Source organism: Alligator sinensis, unplaced genomic scaffold, assembly GCF_000455745.1.
Source record: "Alligator sinensis unplaced genomic scaffold, ASM45574v1 scaffold402_1, whole genome shotgun sequence".
NCBI lineage: Eukaryota > Metazoa > Chordata > Crocodylia > Alligatoridae > Alligator > Alligator sinensis.
In genome coordinates this window covers 1,894,741-1,912,595 of record NW_005842089.1, presented here as the reverse complement: position 1 = coordinate 1,912,595, position 17,855 = coordinate 1,894,741, and positions in this window count along the sequence as shown.

Here is a 17,855-nt window from a genome sequence, read left to right as displayed (position 1 = left end):
CCCAACTTCTATCCCTCCTCCTTCTCCCCAGGGCCCGCTGCCACTTCAGTGTCCTCTCAACCTTCAAGACAGCCCTTCCCTCTTCTCATCTTCTGCAGCACGTACAAGGGGTGTGAGCGATCATCAAACCAAGGCAATGCCTACGGGACCAGGACCGTGCCGCGGTGAGTTAAGTGAGCTGGGATTCATGGCTGGGCTTGCTGAATTATCACAGCAGTGGCTGACATGGGAACCGACTGGTACGGCATCACGTAATGAAGTGGGGAGCGTGATGTGCGAGCCTCCCCAGGCTTCAGAAGAGCCGACTCCGTGCAATCGCTCTTCACACAACAATCAGGCCGGGTGTATCCAGCCTAAAAATCGCAGCTCTGAAGCCTGCCGCTCCGTGATCTACAGGAGCAAAAAAACCAGCCTCAGTGCAGCAGGAGAGTGTGTGCGTGTGTGTGCGCACAACGCCACGCTTCCTGGCTTGCGTGGCCCGCTCTGCTCCAGGGAGGCCGTGAGTCAGCCGCGCCGGCTTTGGATCCAGAGTGCTTTGGAGTCTCTGGGAATAAAAGCCGCTGCAGAAATGTAAAATGTCTGACATGGCAGCATGCATCTGGGGACAGGGCAGGAAGGTGCAGAGTTGATCGATGTCACTGAGAATTACTGGAGAGCCCTAAGCCTGCAGAATAGCCCAGCTGCCTGCGAGCGTCGGAGACCGGCATTCAATCAGCTGCATTATGTCCCTGGGGACCCTGGTTTTAAGGCTGCTTTACACAACAGGGGCTTGGGCCTGAAGAACTGCCCTGCTGATTCACCTTGGCACCCCAGCCAGGGCGATGCCAGTTGTGTCAACACGGGAAGGAAGATAATAAACGCGGTAGGGAGACGCAGGGGCTGAGACATCCAGGTAGAAAGCCCCGGAGGCAGAGGAAGCGGAGGCTGAGGGTAGTATTTTGGTAGTGGCTATTTCAGGCAGCCCCTGAGATAGGGTGAGTGGGTGTTTGCCACGTGTCTGAGCACCGTGTTGGGAACGGGGCAGCTCCCTGGTGGCATTGCAAGTGTTCATGCAACAGCACCTCTTTTCCTGCTTACTCAGTGATGCAGACACGGGAGAAGCCCCCTCACCTTATCCTGGCAATGCCCCTCTCTACTTGTAGCAGGCCCAACCTCTCTGCAGCCTGCTGAAACAGCTGCCCCCTTGATTTTGGTGCAAGGCTTGGCGTGGGTCTGTGTTTCCAGCAGAGCCCTGCACTGAGGCTGCGCCGTTCCTACTTGCCAGGTGATCCCTGCCCACCCAGAAGTGCTCTTCCCTACTCAGAGAGCTTGACTGGCAGGAGGAGAGAGCCCATCAGCAGCTAACAGGACACGGGCTGTAGCTTCTGGGCTTCTCTGATGCCCCAAAGGGTTGGCTCAAGCGAGGCATCCACCAGCACGTGCAAAAGTCAGGGGCAGTGGGTGGAAGTGGATTAGGAGCCTTCCTCGGACAACCCTGTCCCTCCATCCCACCATCGAAACGGCATCTCTGTAAAGATTCAGGAAAGCACGAGTGCCCCAAATGAGGCATTTCCATAAACGCAAAAATTCCTCATTGTGCATCCTACCCGGCATCCAAACGCTGAGGCAGGTCAGCCAGGTTATAATTAGTCCTCGTTAGCACTCCCACAAGCTGCAGTGCTCTTTACCTTCAGCCAAGTGGCACTTGAAAAGGTGAGAATATTTTTTTTGTCCCTTGCCTCTGAAATCATTAAAGAAATCGTCGCAGCTCTGATCCATGCAAGCGACGATCCCTCGGAAGGAGAACAAAGCTCATCAGAATACGTTAGAAGCGGCCTTTGGAAAGTAAGATGGGACCCACGCAGCCTGAATGCCTCTCGCCGCTGATCCGTATAGCTGGATTTCACTAGCTAAAGACAGGAAAAGTAAAAACAAAATGCATGAAACACAATGGCCCTTCCAATCCCAACCCAGCAAAATACATCACAGAGCCAGCAAGATCCTGCTCCAGCCGCTCGGAGATTAGCCAGAATTGGATCACGCTCAAGAAAGCTATGTTGATCATATGAAAAGAAAGAACCCAAGTCCAGAAAGCCTGGTGGACATTCAAATTTATGGAGCAAAGCTAATTGACTGCTAATTGTTCATCATTAAATGCTCCCCACAGAGGGGAGCTGGTGAATAGGGCAGGGTGGCACTAGGGTGCCTGGCAAGAAAAAAGGGTTTGGGGGATGTAATATTCCAGGGAAGCGCCAGAACGGAAGGATTTTTTAGGTTAACAGAGAGGATAACATCTTGGCTGAGACCAGCAGGAAAGAGCGGGGAGCAGGTCTAGTCGAATGCCATGGAGCAGGGGCAGGGGCTGAAATGCAGATAGAGCAGGTGGGGAAGGGCAGCGTCCCCTGTGCTGCATGGGCATGGATGAAAGCCACACAACCCCTTGTGCTCGCATCTGTATGCAGGTCATGGATGACTGTGAGATCTTAGCTTCTGACCTTCAGCATCCAGGGACCATGGCGCTAGGCATGAAAAAACACCTAAAATCCAGACTCTTCCTTACCCCGTGGAGAGTAGAAAAGAGCCTTTCTCGATGGGCTGGAGCAGCCGATGGATTCAAACCATTTTTAATGCTTCAGAGGCCATCTCTCACTCGCCCTCCTCTGATCAGAGTAGAAGCAGGTGCAACTGCAGCTCGGTGGAGGCCATTGCCCAGCCAAGGAAGGTTGCATGGCCATGCTGAGCTGCCATGATTTTTGCCATGGTCACATGGTGTGTGTGTGTGTGTGTGTGTGTGTGTGTGTGCGCGCGCGCGTGCATGCACATGCAGAATTCGGAGCAATCTGGTCTGGGGTCACACTCTTAGCACACACCTTGTCCGTTAGCTTTTTCCTCTCTAACCTGGAGTGAATCACATGTATCTACGAGCCCCTTGGCCCTACACAAGCAGACCGCTCTAGAGAAGATCCTTGTTGTCTCATCTCCTAAAGAGCATTGGACCGTCTTGAGTGCCGACTACTCAAGGTTGGTCTGGTTCATCTCGGGCCTTGTCCACACTAGAAGTGCATTTGCAGGTGGCTGTCTCTGCTGATGCCACACATGTCCTCACAGGCGTGGGTGGTCTTGGCAAAAGACACGTGGCACTCCAGCTAGGGAACCCAATGTGCCTGGTGCCACCATCCAATGCATTGACTTCTTGGTGGGGGGAAAAAAATCAGTGCATTGTGGGATACCAGTGCTGGCCTCAGGGAGTAGTGGGAGTTTGGGGCTTCAGGCCATCTGGGGTAAGCACGTGGGTGAAGCAGTGGGGTTCAGGTTCACATAGAAATGAAGGAGGCTTAGCTGTGTGTGTGTGTGTGTGTGTGTGTGTGTGTGTGTGTGCGTGCAACCCTGTGGGAGTCAGTGGAGTCACCTGCTATTGCCCAGCCAAGGAAAGGCGCATGGCCATGACTTCTCCCATGCTGAGCAAAAGGCATCCTTTTCCCTGCCCCCTTCTCTGTGCTGCCAGAGTCTTCATGGCAGTCTGCACAAGAGCCCTGGACTTGCCACTCGGTGATAGACCAGTTTCTAATTGGGGAGAAGGCGTCCGGTTGAGCGGCTCCAACCCGCGTTGCCAGGAGGATGTACAGCCTCCTACGACCTCTGCACCAAGATCAATTGACGTTCTACTGAAGATGAAGGAGATGGAGACTGGAAAGTGTGGAAAAGCTTCCCCCTTCCTGCCTGCTGTGAGCTTTTTTGGGTAGCTTTCCCTTTCTGTCTAAAGTGGGTCACGCAGCAATCCAGGAAGCACTGAAGCTCATCCGCCCAGACTGACATAATGTCGGAGCTAAATTATTCAGACCAAGTTAAAAAATTTAACAGCCCAACAAACCTAGGAGGTGAATAAACGCAGCAATGATGCCCCCTCCTCCCACAACAGCCCCTAGAGGAAGGCAGCGTGGCCCTACTCTGTCTTGGACGGATGGGTAAATGTTTCACCAGGCTCCTTCCCGGCCACGGCTTTAGGGAGCAAACGAGGGGGTCTTGAGTTTGATTTTTGCCTTTCAAGGTGATGGACAGAGTTACCTCGCCATGGATCAGGCTGGGCTGAGCTGCCGTGATACCCTCCAGGAGAGGCGTGGATACAAAGTTGGGCGGATCTCCACATAGAGTGGGCACACGATAACAAAAGGGCTGACAGCCCAGCAAGTAAATTATATTGCGCACACAGTATGTCAATCAGAGCTGGATTTTGGTGGGCTGGGTGCTAAATTGGACACCTACACTCCTGGCATGAGCAAAAAAAGCGTTGGAAACCCACTTGGAGGCACTGGCATGGAGTTGTATCGGAGTCTTCCAGGAGAGGCAGATTCTCAGCTGGGTGAAACTGGCACAACTCCATTGAAATCCCCAGGGCAGGGCTGATTTGCACAGCTGAGGATCTGGCCCTAGCACACAGCAGACTCGTACTTCGCACCTGTTCCTGCTCCTTTACATACGAGTTCCCAGCGCTGCTTGGGTGAGCGCAGATTTATAAATACACTCGCGGGGGAAGGCCAGGCATCCACGGTCCATGCTCTCTACCGCAAGCTCTCTTGTTTAACACTGATTTCAAATGCATGGCTCTGGCAGTGCCTTTCCCAAGATACAGGGATGCTGGGGCTTCATTGCAAGCACCTCTGAGACATGAGCATAGCACAGCGCCTGCCTTGGCTGGCTTCCTTTAGGGCTGGAGAGCTGCTGGGGTTGACCCACGTGTGGCAGACCTCCTATCTCAGGATCTCTCTGCCTTGTTCAGTAGCAGCTGAGTCTCTCCCAAAGATAAATCATTTGTGGCTGAGCTTTCAGCTCCATTAGGCACCGTAGCAGCCCCTGCTCTGCCCCCAGCCCATCCAGGCAGGCGCGCTCCGCTCTCCGAGGCTGTTCCAGCAGCTGACTCACAGGCCTCCATCAATATTTACAAGCCTCTGGAAATGGGAACAGAGGCGGTGTCCTTAATGGAGTGTGCCTTCAGCCGGAGCAATTTATTTAAAAGCAGATCGAGAGGTCTTGCCAATTAAAAAACAAAACCCGTACACACGCACCCGCCCTTAGAATAACTGCTGGTTTGGCCACGTGCCAGGGTGTCGGGGGGCGTGGGGAGGACGGGAGGGACTGGGTTTGCTGGGGGAGTCGGCCTTTGCCGTCTTAGATGAAGCATCGTCTAAGGAAAGGACCTAGGGGAGGGGGGCAGCTTTGTCCGTGTGATTTTGCAGGGGTGCCGGCAGCAGGGGGCTGGGGGTAGAGGCACCGTGTGCTGTTCGAGAAGCCGAAGCCTACACGAGTGTCCATCTTCTGAGGTTGTGCAGCTTTGCCAGAGCCCTGGGCTGGCTGCCAGCTGGCTCTGGTCGGCGACAGCCTGAATTGTACAGCGCCTCCAGGTCCTACACGGGTCCAGTGTCTACCTCTATATAGTGTTTAGACAGGAAGGGGATATATGGCCCTTCACAAAGAGCAGGCAGTGTCTGCCCCTGTCCCACTCTTGGGGTGTCCAGTTGGCTCAGCCCCTCCAACTTGGTCACCAGCCGCCTGCCTGGGAGGGGAGACTGGGGCGTCCTGTATGGGGACATCGCCTCCCCCTGAGGCCAGACCTGCCCATGGCTCAGTCCAGTGATGAGCCTTTGTCCACTCGTGGGCTGTGCAATACAGTGGGCAATACAGTGGGCATGTCATGTCACTGCTCCCGACAATCATCTATCCCCCTCCCCACCCCACGACGGGTGTCTTGTTTTTTGGAACTGGAAATATGGTAACCCTAAGGTGCTGGGATTCAGTAGTGCCGGGCTGAACCTGTAGCAATGCTGGGGCCCAAACGGTTAAGCCGGTTCTCTGCGAGCAGGGAGCCTGGTGGAGAGAGACTAATGAGGGAGGAAACCTTCTCCCTCAGCGAGAGTGAGGTGGCAGGGGAGAGATGCAGGGGGCTTGGCAATGCAGGCCAGGGCTGCGGCAGGGGGAGAGAGCCCACGGTGCTGCTGCTGCAGGCTGGCTGGGGTGGGCAAATTTGGGCACCCGCGATGCTCCTGCTGCCGTTGTCCAGGGATAAGTCCAGCCATGCGTGGCTGCAGGGCAGCGGAGAAGCCGATCCGTGCCTGCCCAGCCCCCTCTGCTGTCTCTCCCTCCTTGATTGGAACGAATGACCTTTCAAGCCAAGCCCAGGATTGGAAACTCCTCTTTTTCCTGTTTCCTCCCTCCCCTCCTGCTGCAGAGGCCAAGCATTGCCCCGGCCCCCTCGTCTCCCCTGCAGAGCGGGGTAGAGGCACCAAGGGAAATCTCCCCTGGCACCTGGCACTGACTAGCATCCCCCCTGGAGGGCTGTTGACCTGGCACCCGTGGGCAAAGCAAACTTGGGCTGAGGATAATGGTCACCCAGCACCCACAAGTCAGCCTGCAGCCCTGCCTCCTCCAGCAAAGATCAGAGGCCACGGGGCTGTGTCCTGTACAAGCAAGCCATGTAACAAAGAGGGGAAGGACGAGGGTGAAGACAAGGCTGTACATAGAGGAAGAGAGCAGCTGACACCTGTAGTCAAATCTTGGCTTCACCTCCTTTCTGCATCCAGACAAGCCCCGACCGCCTGATGCAAAGCCTGCTGAGTCCATCAGAGCCTTTCCACTGAATGTAATGGCCTCAGGCCAGTGGTTCTCAACCCTTTCAGACTCGAGGTCCCCTCGGGAAATGCTGGTTCTCAGCTTTCATTCAACTTTTGACTACAGGAAAATAATATTACAGAGCAATCCTTCTGTTGCCAAGAGCTCAGAAAGCCCACAACAGGTCGGAATGGTTTTACCACCACAGGCTCCTCTTCGAAATCCCTGGGTCTATCTCGTGAATCTCGTTTGCACACCTCACGGTGCTAATGCTGGGCGGGTGCCTCGCCGTGGCCCCCTTACGAGGATCTCAAGCCACCCCCGGGTTTTGTAGCGCCCTGGTTGAGAATCGCTGCCGCAGGCAGAGCTCGACTGTTCCAAACCCTTTGACTTGTTCAATAGCCCCCAGGCTGTTTGTATGGGGCATCCCTTCCTCTGGTGCTCAAAGTGGGTTTTCTCTGTAGGCAGGAGAGTCGCAAGCCAACTTGCAGAGAAAGAAGAGGAAAAGAAAGCTGATTTTTTGGAATCGCATGACTCCAGAAGCTGGAGCTTGCTCTGTTGCAAGATCCACGACAAAAGTGCAAGTCAGCAGCCCTGAATGAGCTCAACTCTACCCCTGCCTTTCCGGACCTGTGCTTTCAGGCCTGGCTCTGGACAAATCCAGGGAATGAAGCACCAGCACCTCATGGTAAGTTCCCCGTCCCTTGCTAGCAGTGACACGTGTCTTCTTTTTGGTGGCAATGTCCTGTAGCCACCGGCTGCCCCTTTGAACAGTTTCTTTGCCTTTCTCTGCTGGAGGCAGCTTCTTTATCATATGCAGATTGATGCAAACAAGACTAATAGGTTTTAACTTAATAAGTTCAGGATAAATTAGGTTTCATCTCCGCACGAGCCAGATGGCATGATGATGTCGTTAAGGAGAATGCTCCATTAGAGACAGGCTCATTTGTTTATTTACTGAGAAATCCAAAATAGGGCTCGCAACATCCGCAGGGCAAAACACACATTTCACTTGGAGAAACTGGCACGGGTTTTTCCTATAAATCATTTGGTTCCTTCTCTGAGCTTTCCTAAGCAAGAGTCCTTGTGTATCGCACGCTTGGAGAGGATCCGCACCCTCTTCTATTATACCTGGTGCATCACTAGACGTCACCACCCGAGCAACCCCAAGGGAACACGCTGGAGTCCAAGAACCTACCTCCCCGCTGCAAAGCCTCTTCAATCCTTGATTTCCTCCCAGGGTACGGCTACACCTCGGAGCTCCATTGGGCCATCGAGGAATGGGCCCCACTCACCCGTTCTCTTGGTGGTCATCCACCCCAGGAATAGGGTGGTCCTAGAGATGCCACCAGTCTTAGCATGTTGAAAACCCACAACGTCCTTATCCCCTCATTCACCGGGTTGTGACGTGTGCCCAGGTGAGCTCCATGGCATAGACAGCCCATATCGCCCATCCCAATCGGAAGGCTACTTCTTTTTAAAATAATAAATGCCATATTCTCTCACCTACAATGTACCTCCCAAAACTGAGTATATTCAACCTGGAGGGATGTGGGCAGTGGAGTCCCCCAGGGCTCGGTCCTTGGGCCCGCACCGTTCAATCTCTTTATTAGCAACTTGGACGAGGGGGTGAAAAGCACCCTGTTCGAATTCACTGATGACACCAAGATTTGGGGCGAGGTGGGCACGCTAGAAGGGAGGGACAGGATACAGCTGGACCTGGACAGGTTACAGGGGTGGGCAAATGAGAATAGGATGGGATTCAGTACTGACAAGTGCAGGGTGCTGCACTTGAGCAGTAAGAACCAGCAGCATACCTACAGGCTGGGGAAGTCCCTTCTCGAAAGCACAGTGTCAGAAAGAGATCTTGGAGTCATTATCAATTCCAAAATGAACATGGGCCGACAGTGTGGGGAGGCGGTCAGGAAGGCCAACTGCACCTTGTCATGCATCCACAGATGCATCACAAGCAGGGCCAAGGAGGTGATCCTCCCCCTCTATGCGACACGGGTCAGGCCCCAGTTGGAGTACTGCGTCCAGTACTGGGCGCCGCACTTCAGGAGAGATGAGGCCAACATCGAGAGGGTCCAGAGGAGGGCAGCTCGCATGATGAGGGGTCAGCAGGGCAGGCTGAGAGCAGGAGGAGAGGCTATGGGACCTGAACCTGTTCAGTCTCCACAAGAGAAGGCTGAGAGGGGACCTGGTGGCTGTCTACAAACTTACCAGGTCAGACCAGTGGGGAATGGGAGAGACCTGTTCACCCGAGTGCCTGGAATAATGGCCATAAGTTGACCGAGAGTAGGTTCAGGCTGGATATCAGGAGGCGCTACTTCACAGTCAGGGCGGCTAGGATCTGGAAGCAACTTCCAAGGAAGTGGTGCTGGCTCCTACCCTGGGGGTCTTTAAGAGGAGGCTTGATAATTACCTAGCTGGGGTCATAGGAGCCCAGTACTCTCTCCTGCCCGGGGCAGGGGGTCGGACTTGAAGATCTACTTAGGTCCCTTCCAACCCCACATCTATGAATCTTTAAGAAGGGAAGCCGATTTTCTGTCAGGAATAGAAACGCCCTGCTTTGATTCCTGCTCCACAGTGCACCAGCTATTGTATTTCTGTTCAGGCACCTGAGGGACTCAATTGACTTTGGTTCATTGTTCTTCACTCCACAGGTGTTAACAATCATTTCTCCTTTTCAATGTCTTGATATTCTACTAATCAAGCTAACCGTTCTTATGGAAATGTTGCTGCCTGTTGGCTGCTCCTGGTCTCTCTCTTCCTGTTTCACAGCACTAGAGACTCTTTAGCTCTTTTTCAAAATCAGAGGTCCACACATGGAGATTTAGTCTTCAGCAGCAGCAGCTCAGGTTTCAGCTTTAGTTAAGCAAGAAGGGGAGGGCAAGTCAGCTGAAGCTTAGGCTCTATCCTTGTTCGGTGCAGCCATAAATCTGGAAAAATCTTTTTTTTTCTTTGTTCTGCCTTTCAAAAACAAGGTGCATATTATAGGTTGGACATCAGGAAGAACTTCTTCACGGTAAGGGTTGCCAGAACCTGGAATGGGCTCCAGGAGAAGTGGTGCTGCCCCCTACCATGGAGATCGTTAAGAGGAGACTGGACAAGCACCTGGCTGGGGTCGTCTGACCCCAGTACTTCTTCCTGCCCAGGGCAGGGGGTCGGACTCGGCCTCCTGAGGTCCTTCAGACCTCAAAAATCTATGAAATCTATATTTTGGGGAATATTGTATGCAAGCAAATGCAATATCTGGTGGTTTTTTGCCTTCTGGTTTCTGAGCTGAAGGGGTCACTTGGGTCACTCAGAAAAACCGTGAGCGCTAGAAAATTCCTCTGGTTTTCAGACAAAAAGCAAGCCTCTCCTCCCAGCTCCCGACTCCCACTTTGGGGGCTTCAAAATAATGCTAACGACTGTGAGAAGCACTCTAAAATCACCAGAGTTGGCAAGGTGGCACATTAACTGAAAATACACTGGACCTCAAGCAGGAAAAGACCATTTTGCCAGAATCTGTTTTTTACAATTAATCAACTATTTCTGGTTAAAAACAAAGACAGAAATACTCAAGGGAGGGTCTGCCAGACTGCCAAATGATAGAGAAACCAGGGCAGGGCACGTGTTTTGCAAACGGTGCCATCAGCTGCAAAGCTCAGGTCACCTAACCCCGGTTGTCCTGCCCCTAGTGCAGGGAGAGTGCGTCCACCAAATTTCCTCTTTGCTATAAACCCCTGGCTCTAGCCCGAGTCAGCACCACAGCATGGTGAAAAATGTCGTGAGCCTTGTAAACTGAGGTGGCATTTCTGCACAAGAATATGCAGCTGATGGCAACAAGACAGCAACATCCAGACCCAATTTTCCATGTCAGGGATGCTCTGATGCTCTGGGTCAGGTCACAGGTGAGCTTACAATGTTCATCCTCTCTCCTTCCCACCTTCATGGATTTGTTTCCCAGCCACATCCTCTCAGGGAGACTGAGGTGCTGCCCTTCTGGCCTCTGGGTTGGCATGAATGGTTTTAAACTGGTGAATGGGAATGGGTAGATGTGAGTCTTTCAGGTGCCAGGGGTGAAAAACGCACCCACAAAACAAGGCGGTTGCATGAAGGCAATGCTGTGGCGCAAAGATGCATAGCAACACCAAGGCCACATCATCTCCAAAATGACTACAGACTTGCCTTCTGAGAAAGAGTATAGCAACAGGCTTGTGATTATATACCACGAGTTACTAGATTCATTTAACAGATGGGTAAGCTGAGGCACTGAGAGGTGAAGGGACTTGTCAAGGTTCACGCAGCTAATCGGTAGCAGAGTCAGGAGCAGAAGCCAGGTCCCCTGCCCTCCAGTCCTCGTTCTGCTCTAATCACTAGATGATGCTGCCTGTCAAAGCTGGGTGACATTATTCGAATGAAACTTTTTATTATACTGTTGAAAAAATGACATTATTCAAAAAAACAGCAATAGTGTCTTCAAGCCCAGCCGGCTCTCTGAACGTTCCCACAACTTCCGGTGACACTTTTATTAACAGAAAAAATGTTGGAATCCAGATTGAAATTGCTGTGCTTCCCAGAGTCAGGGGAAGGAAACAGTCCAGCTCCCTCTTCCAGTATGATTTTGGTTGAAAGTTTGCACCGGGGTTTTTTGGAGGGGGGGATTGATTTCAAACCTGCAAAATGGAAGCAGCTGTGAACCTGCAAAATTTCCCCTATGTTTTTTTTATCTTCTTGATTTAACCAGTTCTGATGGCCATACATCCAGACAGGTGGTTAGTTGTATTAGTCTGGAGTTGGGCAGCAGGCAGGGTAGCACCTTAGAGACTAACTGGTTCAGAGAGGCATGACCTTTCACAGGCAACACCCTCCTGCATCACATAGCACCTCTAAGGTGCCACCCTGTCCCGCTGTCTGCCGTGCATATGTGGAGATACAAACATGGCAGCATATTCTCTGTGTCTTCCTCTGTTTCTTATTGAAAGGGGTGCAGATGCTAGGTAGGTTAATCCCGTGGATGGATTCACTCTGCGAGGCAGAACCGTGGCTCTGCTACCTGTACAGAGGTGAGAGCGGCATCTGAACCTGCCAGGACTGTTCCATGGGCAAGGGAAGCAAACGGAGCTTGTTTAGCCAAGTTATACATCAGCAAAGGAGGAAATACACTCACAAGAATACATAGAAACCCCCTAAGCAAGCACAACGCATCTGTCAGCGGCAGCTCTCCAGGAGACTCTCGAGTGGCTGGGGTGTGTCACATCCAGCTTGTGGGCACACGCAGCACGGAGAGAAGTCCTGCTGTCTGCAGCGGCTGATGCAGTCCCTCCCCTCCCTAGGGGTTAGCGCCTTCAAGGCAGATGTTAGAGACTGATCAGTGCCCTCCGGTTCAGCCAGATGCCTCTGTTGCACTCCTCTTTGCAGAAATGCTGATGATCCAGGTGGGAGACCAGCATGATGCTGTGAAAGGGCAAATCCATTCAAGGTGGGCATAGAGAGCTCTCCAATGTTGTGTGGTGGGTGATGTCCCAGCTCACCAGCAGCTCTGATAGCTGGGCACCTTCCTGGCACGGAGGGGATCTCTGCCTTTGTCCCCCCTGCACTTCCAGCTCTGGTGAATGGGGCCAGCAGTGCTTACCTGGGTTAGGATCTAGAGATAAAGGAGCTCAGGATGACCCTCACTCAAGGCTCCTGTACTATGTGGCACCGTAGTCCCTGTGGGATACCAGCCCCCCTGTATAGCAGTGTGGTGCAGCCAGGGCTATTGATGTCCAGGAGCACAGTAACGGGCAGCTTTCTCCAGTGAAGGAGCTGCAGTTAACAGGGAGAGGGGACTCCTTGGGGTGGGAGGTTTGCAGCAGTTCACCTCCTTGATCAAATAGGCAACACTTTATAGGAGTAAATTTGGGTGAATCAGCCCAGTGCCCAGCCTGCAACAACAAGCATCTGCATCTCCTCTGGGCCCCTTGTCTCTCCCTGAGCCTGAGGGAGGACAAGAGCAGGGTGCACCCTCACACCCAACCCTCCTGAGCCAGCTGGCCTGCGTGATACCTCCCTGGAGCAGACCAACCTGGGACCGTGCTCCCTGGGGTGCTGGGAGAGCAGTGCTCCCATACCCCTCTGCCCATTGCCAGCTTGCAAAGGAATCTGCCTGTGTTTGCAGCTTGCTTTAATTTCAGGCTTCCCAGTCTTGACAGAGTCTCCTTCAATATTGTCTGTTTGCTTGAAATCCTCCTCCGCGCTCCCAGCCCCATCCGCTGGGCCAATGCCAGCTCCTGCCGAGACTCTCCGGATCCTGAGCGGCGCAGAGAGAACTCCCCAGCCGTGCGGGCCAGGGGGGGATCTCAGGGGTGGGCCAAGTCTGCACTGGGGGGGTCGAGGTGAAGAGATGCTCCCTGCTGGCTGTGGGTGTGGGGAAGTCTCAGCAGGAGAGACTGGGTGTGGAGAAACACGTGCTCATCTAGGCAACCCCACGCAGAGGCCTAGGTTACACTAGGAGATTGCGGGTGTGATTTGGAAGGAACAAGGCCGCTCCATCTCTCTCCTTCGAATGAAAGCTGGACCAATGCAGCAAAAATCATCCCTCCACTTTTCACTCTCAACCTTTCAGTGGATCCACCCTGGCTTCCTCCTTTTGTGATCCCCTCCCACGATCATCCGTGCAGTCCAGTCGAAAGCTAGCGGCAGTCTGTTGCGTGTGTACCTAGTACAGGATGTGTTGGACCCTTGTTCCACCTAAGTGAGCCAAGGCCATCAACCATCTCAAACTTTGGGGCTGTGCCCCCACAAAGTCCTTGGAACTGGATTTGAGTCCAAGATTTGCAAAACAAAGGGTAGATCAGTCAACCCCTGGATCATGCTTGCTATCTCCTGCTTTGTCTGCTAGGGAGGCAGCCAGGTGTAACTGGGAATGCAGCTTCAAGTTCAGAAAGCAGCTTCCTGCTCACGTGGCAGCCACATCTATACAGTGCTACACCCAGGAAAGCACCAAGACAGCTGTGCTGAGACTGGCAGGGGTGCAGGCTGCTTGCTGGCTCCAAAGGCCCGTGGAGCATCTGAGGCTCCGTCCCAGGTTTTTCTCCCCAAAGCTGCTCCTTTGAGGCTTATCTGACTCATCCTAGTGGGACAAGATGGCTGGACCAGCTCCTAACAAACCCTCCAGGGGAATCTGTGGGGCCTCAGGAGAGTTGCCCAGCATGCCGCCAAATCCAAGTGAAGAATGGAAATAAAATGCAAGGAAATCACTGCCTGCTCACAAGGCAGATTTCCTCGCATGAATTTGCCACTGGTTAGTTGCTCTGTTCCTCGGCAAATGAAGTGGGTGCTGAGGCACTGCAGCCTACTTCATCTTTCTAATTTCCTCTGGCATCCCAGTCAACACCACGTCCCGCAGGATCTCCGAGCTGATTTATGGAGGGCGGTGCTTATTGACTGCCTGGAGATTGTAATTCATAACGTGGCTAGTCCAAGCTGCAGCCGCTGCATATGAGAGAGGCAAGGCTGCTCTCCCCATTCACCTTCCCTCCCTCTGCTGCCTTTATCCTCTCTTGTTAATGAGAAAGCCAAGCATCACATCCATCCCTTTCTCACATCCTCCCGGGGGCCGGATCAAGGTTTGTTCTGTTCTTGGGCTCCTTAGTTTGTCATGAACATAGTTCTGCGTTCCCATGATCTGGGTTTAATCATCTGAGATCTCGGAGGTGGCCGGTGATGGAGCAAAACCAGGATTTGGATAAGCAGAAAAGTCCGCAGCTGAAGAAGTAACCACCACGGTGCCAGGGCTATTCTAACCATACCCCAGTTTGGAGCATGGCTGTCTGCTTGGTCTTTGACTTTGAATACTTCTGAGGATTAACACCCTGAAACCATACTGGTATCTAAGCCCCTGCTGAAATTGCTCCAAGTCAATCAGCTTGAACACTTGCTGTTTGCGACGGTAGGTCCCAACCAAAATGAGCAATAATCCTAGAAAGCGCCCTCCAGGTCCCATAAATCCAAATGAGCAATATCCTAGAAAGCGCCCTCCATGCTCTTCATCAGCGAGGTGGACGATCTGAAGACACTCCACCTTCCTACAGTGGGACAGAGGATTTTGGAAGGCTTTGCTTCATGTGTCCCGATAGATATGGCCATCAGACCTGCTTTTCCTTTACGTTAACCCTAAAATTCAGTGCTAGGTTGTGACCACCCTGCCTCAGAGAGGACTGGGGGAGGACCGAGACCCATTTACCACCACTAAACACTTTCTCTATATCCTCACAGAGGAGCTGGCCAGTGCCCAGATGCTGTCTGTGAGCAGCCCTTTTGTTGCCAGCTACCTGGGAGGGGAATAGTGACATGGGGTGGGCCTGGCCCATTATGTATAGGTTGGAAAGAGTCCCTGTAGGACCCCTGTCCTGATGCATTTTCCAATCCAGTCAGCAGCCGCTTCTAAAATACAGCTTTGCAGAATGTTATTAATCCATAAAACAACCTTTTATTGCCGTGTAATTACTTCAGGCAGAGCGATGGGGCCATTGTCTGAGCAGGGCAGCTGCTGAAGAGGATGAAGTGCCACCAGAAGCCGACAGCTTGGCTCAGCTCATGACCACGTGCGCGCGCCTCTTTTGAAGAAGCAGGCGGTGAACAGAGCAGCAGACACATCCAGCGAGAAGGCCGGGGAGGCTGCTGGTTTGGCAGGGCATTCGGGATGCCCGGGATGCCCGCGGCAGGAGCACCAAGCAGCAAAGGGCAGGCACAGCATCGGCACTTTTCCTTGTCCTCCCAAGCAAGTTGAGCCATGGTGACGTGCGAGCCAGCCCCCAGTCCCTCCACTGCACCAACGTGTGCAGGCTGGAGGGGACTCCTGCTCCGAACCGGTGACCGAAACTCCTTAAGGCCCACGCCAGCCCCAGGCCTCGGGCACCATGCCAGGGTCAGTGGGAAGGAGAGGCTGATTGCTGAGGATTTAGAGTTGCTTACAAAATAAAATCAAGAGGCTGAGGCTCTCCCTGCCCTCCCCGGTAGCTGGCAGTCCAGTGCGCTGACCCAGTCCGAGACACCTCGCGCTGCTTGCTGAGAGCAGGGGACCTGCCCACGGCCCCAGGCCACCTGCTCTGTGTATGGGCAATCTTGCACCCTTCCCAGGGCAGGTGGATGAACAGGATCCTGCCAGCCTCGCTTCCCCTCGCAAAGGCTGCTCAGCCTTTGCCAACTGCCTCTGCCATCGTGGCTGTCCCTGCTTCATCCCTCTTCAGTCGTTCCTGATGGTGGACTCTCTATCTCCAGCACATCATTGCTGGCAGATATCGGAGGTGGGGAGCAGGCATCTGCCCCCGTTTGCACAACTCACCACTCAGCCCTCCTTGCCCTGCTCTAGTCTGTCCACTGGACCGTGTTTTCTGAGTGGTCTCCGTCAAAGCCAAAGGTCCCCCTGGACCAAGCAGCCCACCCTGGCTGAGCCAACAGCATGCAAGGCAGGGAGGTGACCCACACCCCACGCAGCCCCCTTGACTCCTCAGTCCCAATGACCAGGTCCCCATCTATCCAGTCAGCTAGAGGCAGCCTCTGGCCAGCCTGAGTCCAGCAAGGCTGCAAACGCATGCAGTGTCCAGAGCAGCATGTGGACAACTCTCTGCCCCAGCCCTGCTTTGTGGAACGGCACCCCATTTCCGCCCACTTCTGCCCCGCAGGCCCATGTCCTCCTCTCCATGCCCTGGTTCCTTGAATGTTTTCCACCTTTTGACATGACGTACAAAGGACGTTGCGCACAGCCAGTTCCCACCGTGGGAAGGTCACGGGGTGGGACACCAGTCCACCCTGATGAGAACCACACGTAACCATGTGCACTGGGTCACAGATCCATCCTTCAGTCCCTAATATTTACTCCCAGCCCTCCCAGTGCATGGTCCCTGATGAAGAGTCACAATATGGAGCTCTGAATATCTGGAGCATCCCCTCTTGGCCAGATGTGTTCTCTCCAAGCCCTGGGGCAGGGTGGTGGACGTGGGACTGGGTCCTGGTGTGGCTAGTCTGGTTCCTGTGCACTGGCCTTTGGGAATGGGGAGTGAGATGATCTCACAGGATGTCCCCACGTGTCATTGCCTTCATTCCACTCGTCCAAATTATGCCACTTCAGGGAAAGTATTTTTCTCCACTTCCTTCTCTCAGCTGCTGAGGATGAGTCCTGTGCCCTGTTGGATGTTGTCGTGATAGACGCTTGGTTTGCTGAGTTGCTGCCAGGCTTTGGAGCTTGCCAGGCTGACAAGTGCTCCCAGATTGTAAACTCTTATGATTTATTGAAGCACTTTTGGAGAGGAATGCGTCCTGCCCGGTTTGTCCGGGAGGGAAGCGTGGGAGATACCAAATGGCAGAGTCATTTCCTAGTAGGGATTAGATGCTGAGGCTAAGTAGAGAGGACCGAGGGGAGAAAGCACTTTTCTGCTCCATTGGTTTTTATTGTCTTGTCAGAGTTGTGCTGGGAAGAAGGGATGAGCACACAAGAGGCTCGCATGCCCACTCAGGCACCAGACCCTACTTGAGTGGCTATCGGGGCTTAAACTGCTATGAGGAGCGTGTCCCATGCTGGCGGCGATGCAACGGGCCCGATTCTCCCCTGTTCTGCTTCGGGGCGCTTGGCTCGTGGGCTGGTGAAGCAGCAGAGAATTTGCATCCTTCCCTGAGCCTTCCCTGTTTGACTTCAGGGTAAAATGCCCATAGACTCCATTAGGACTACTATTAATCATCCAAATCAGGTGTCTAAGCACTGGGCCTCCTTGGCATCCCTTTAGCTTTCAGCCGCGCACATGTGAGGTACAACAGTCCCCCCTGGCTTCTCTGCAGCCCACAGTACAGAGGTGGGTGTCAGACGGCATTTATTAGCGAGGGTAACTGCGTATTACACGCACCCTCTCCGGGGCTTTGGGGAAGGCCAGGGCCATTTCTGTCCTACAGATGCCGGTTGTCATAGGTGCCCCTGCCGTCTCCTGCAAGCCTCTGCACTGAACCCCCTGACAAGGTGCACTCGGTGCCCCCGCTTGTGCTGGGCTCGCGCCAGCTCTGCCTAGGGTGGCCATTCGTCCGGTTTTATAGAGGACAGTCCGGTTTTCTGGCCTTCTACTAATATGAAACTGGACGCTTTTATGTCCTTTATTTTTCACCGCTCGCCCCGCCACCGGCACCACCACCATCACCACCTGCAACTACTACCACCGCCACCGCCTGCGGGAGCTCCCCGCTCGCCCTGCCACTGCCACCACCGCCACCACCACCACTGCGGCACCCGGCGGGGGCCCCGCCCCGGTGTCCCC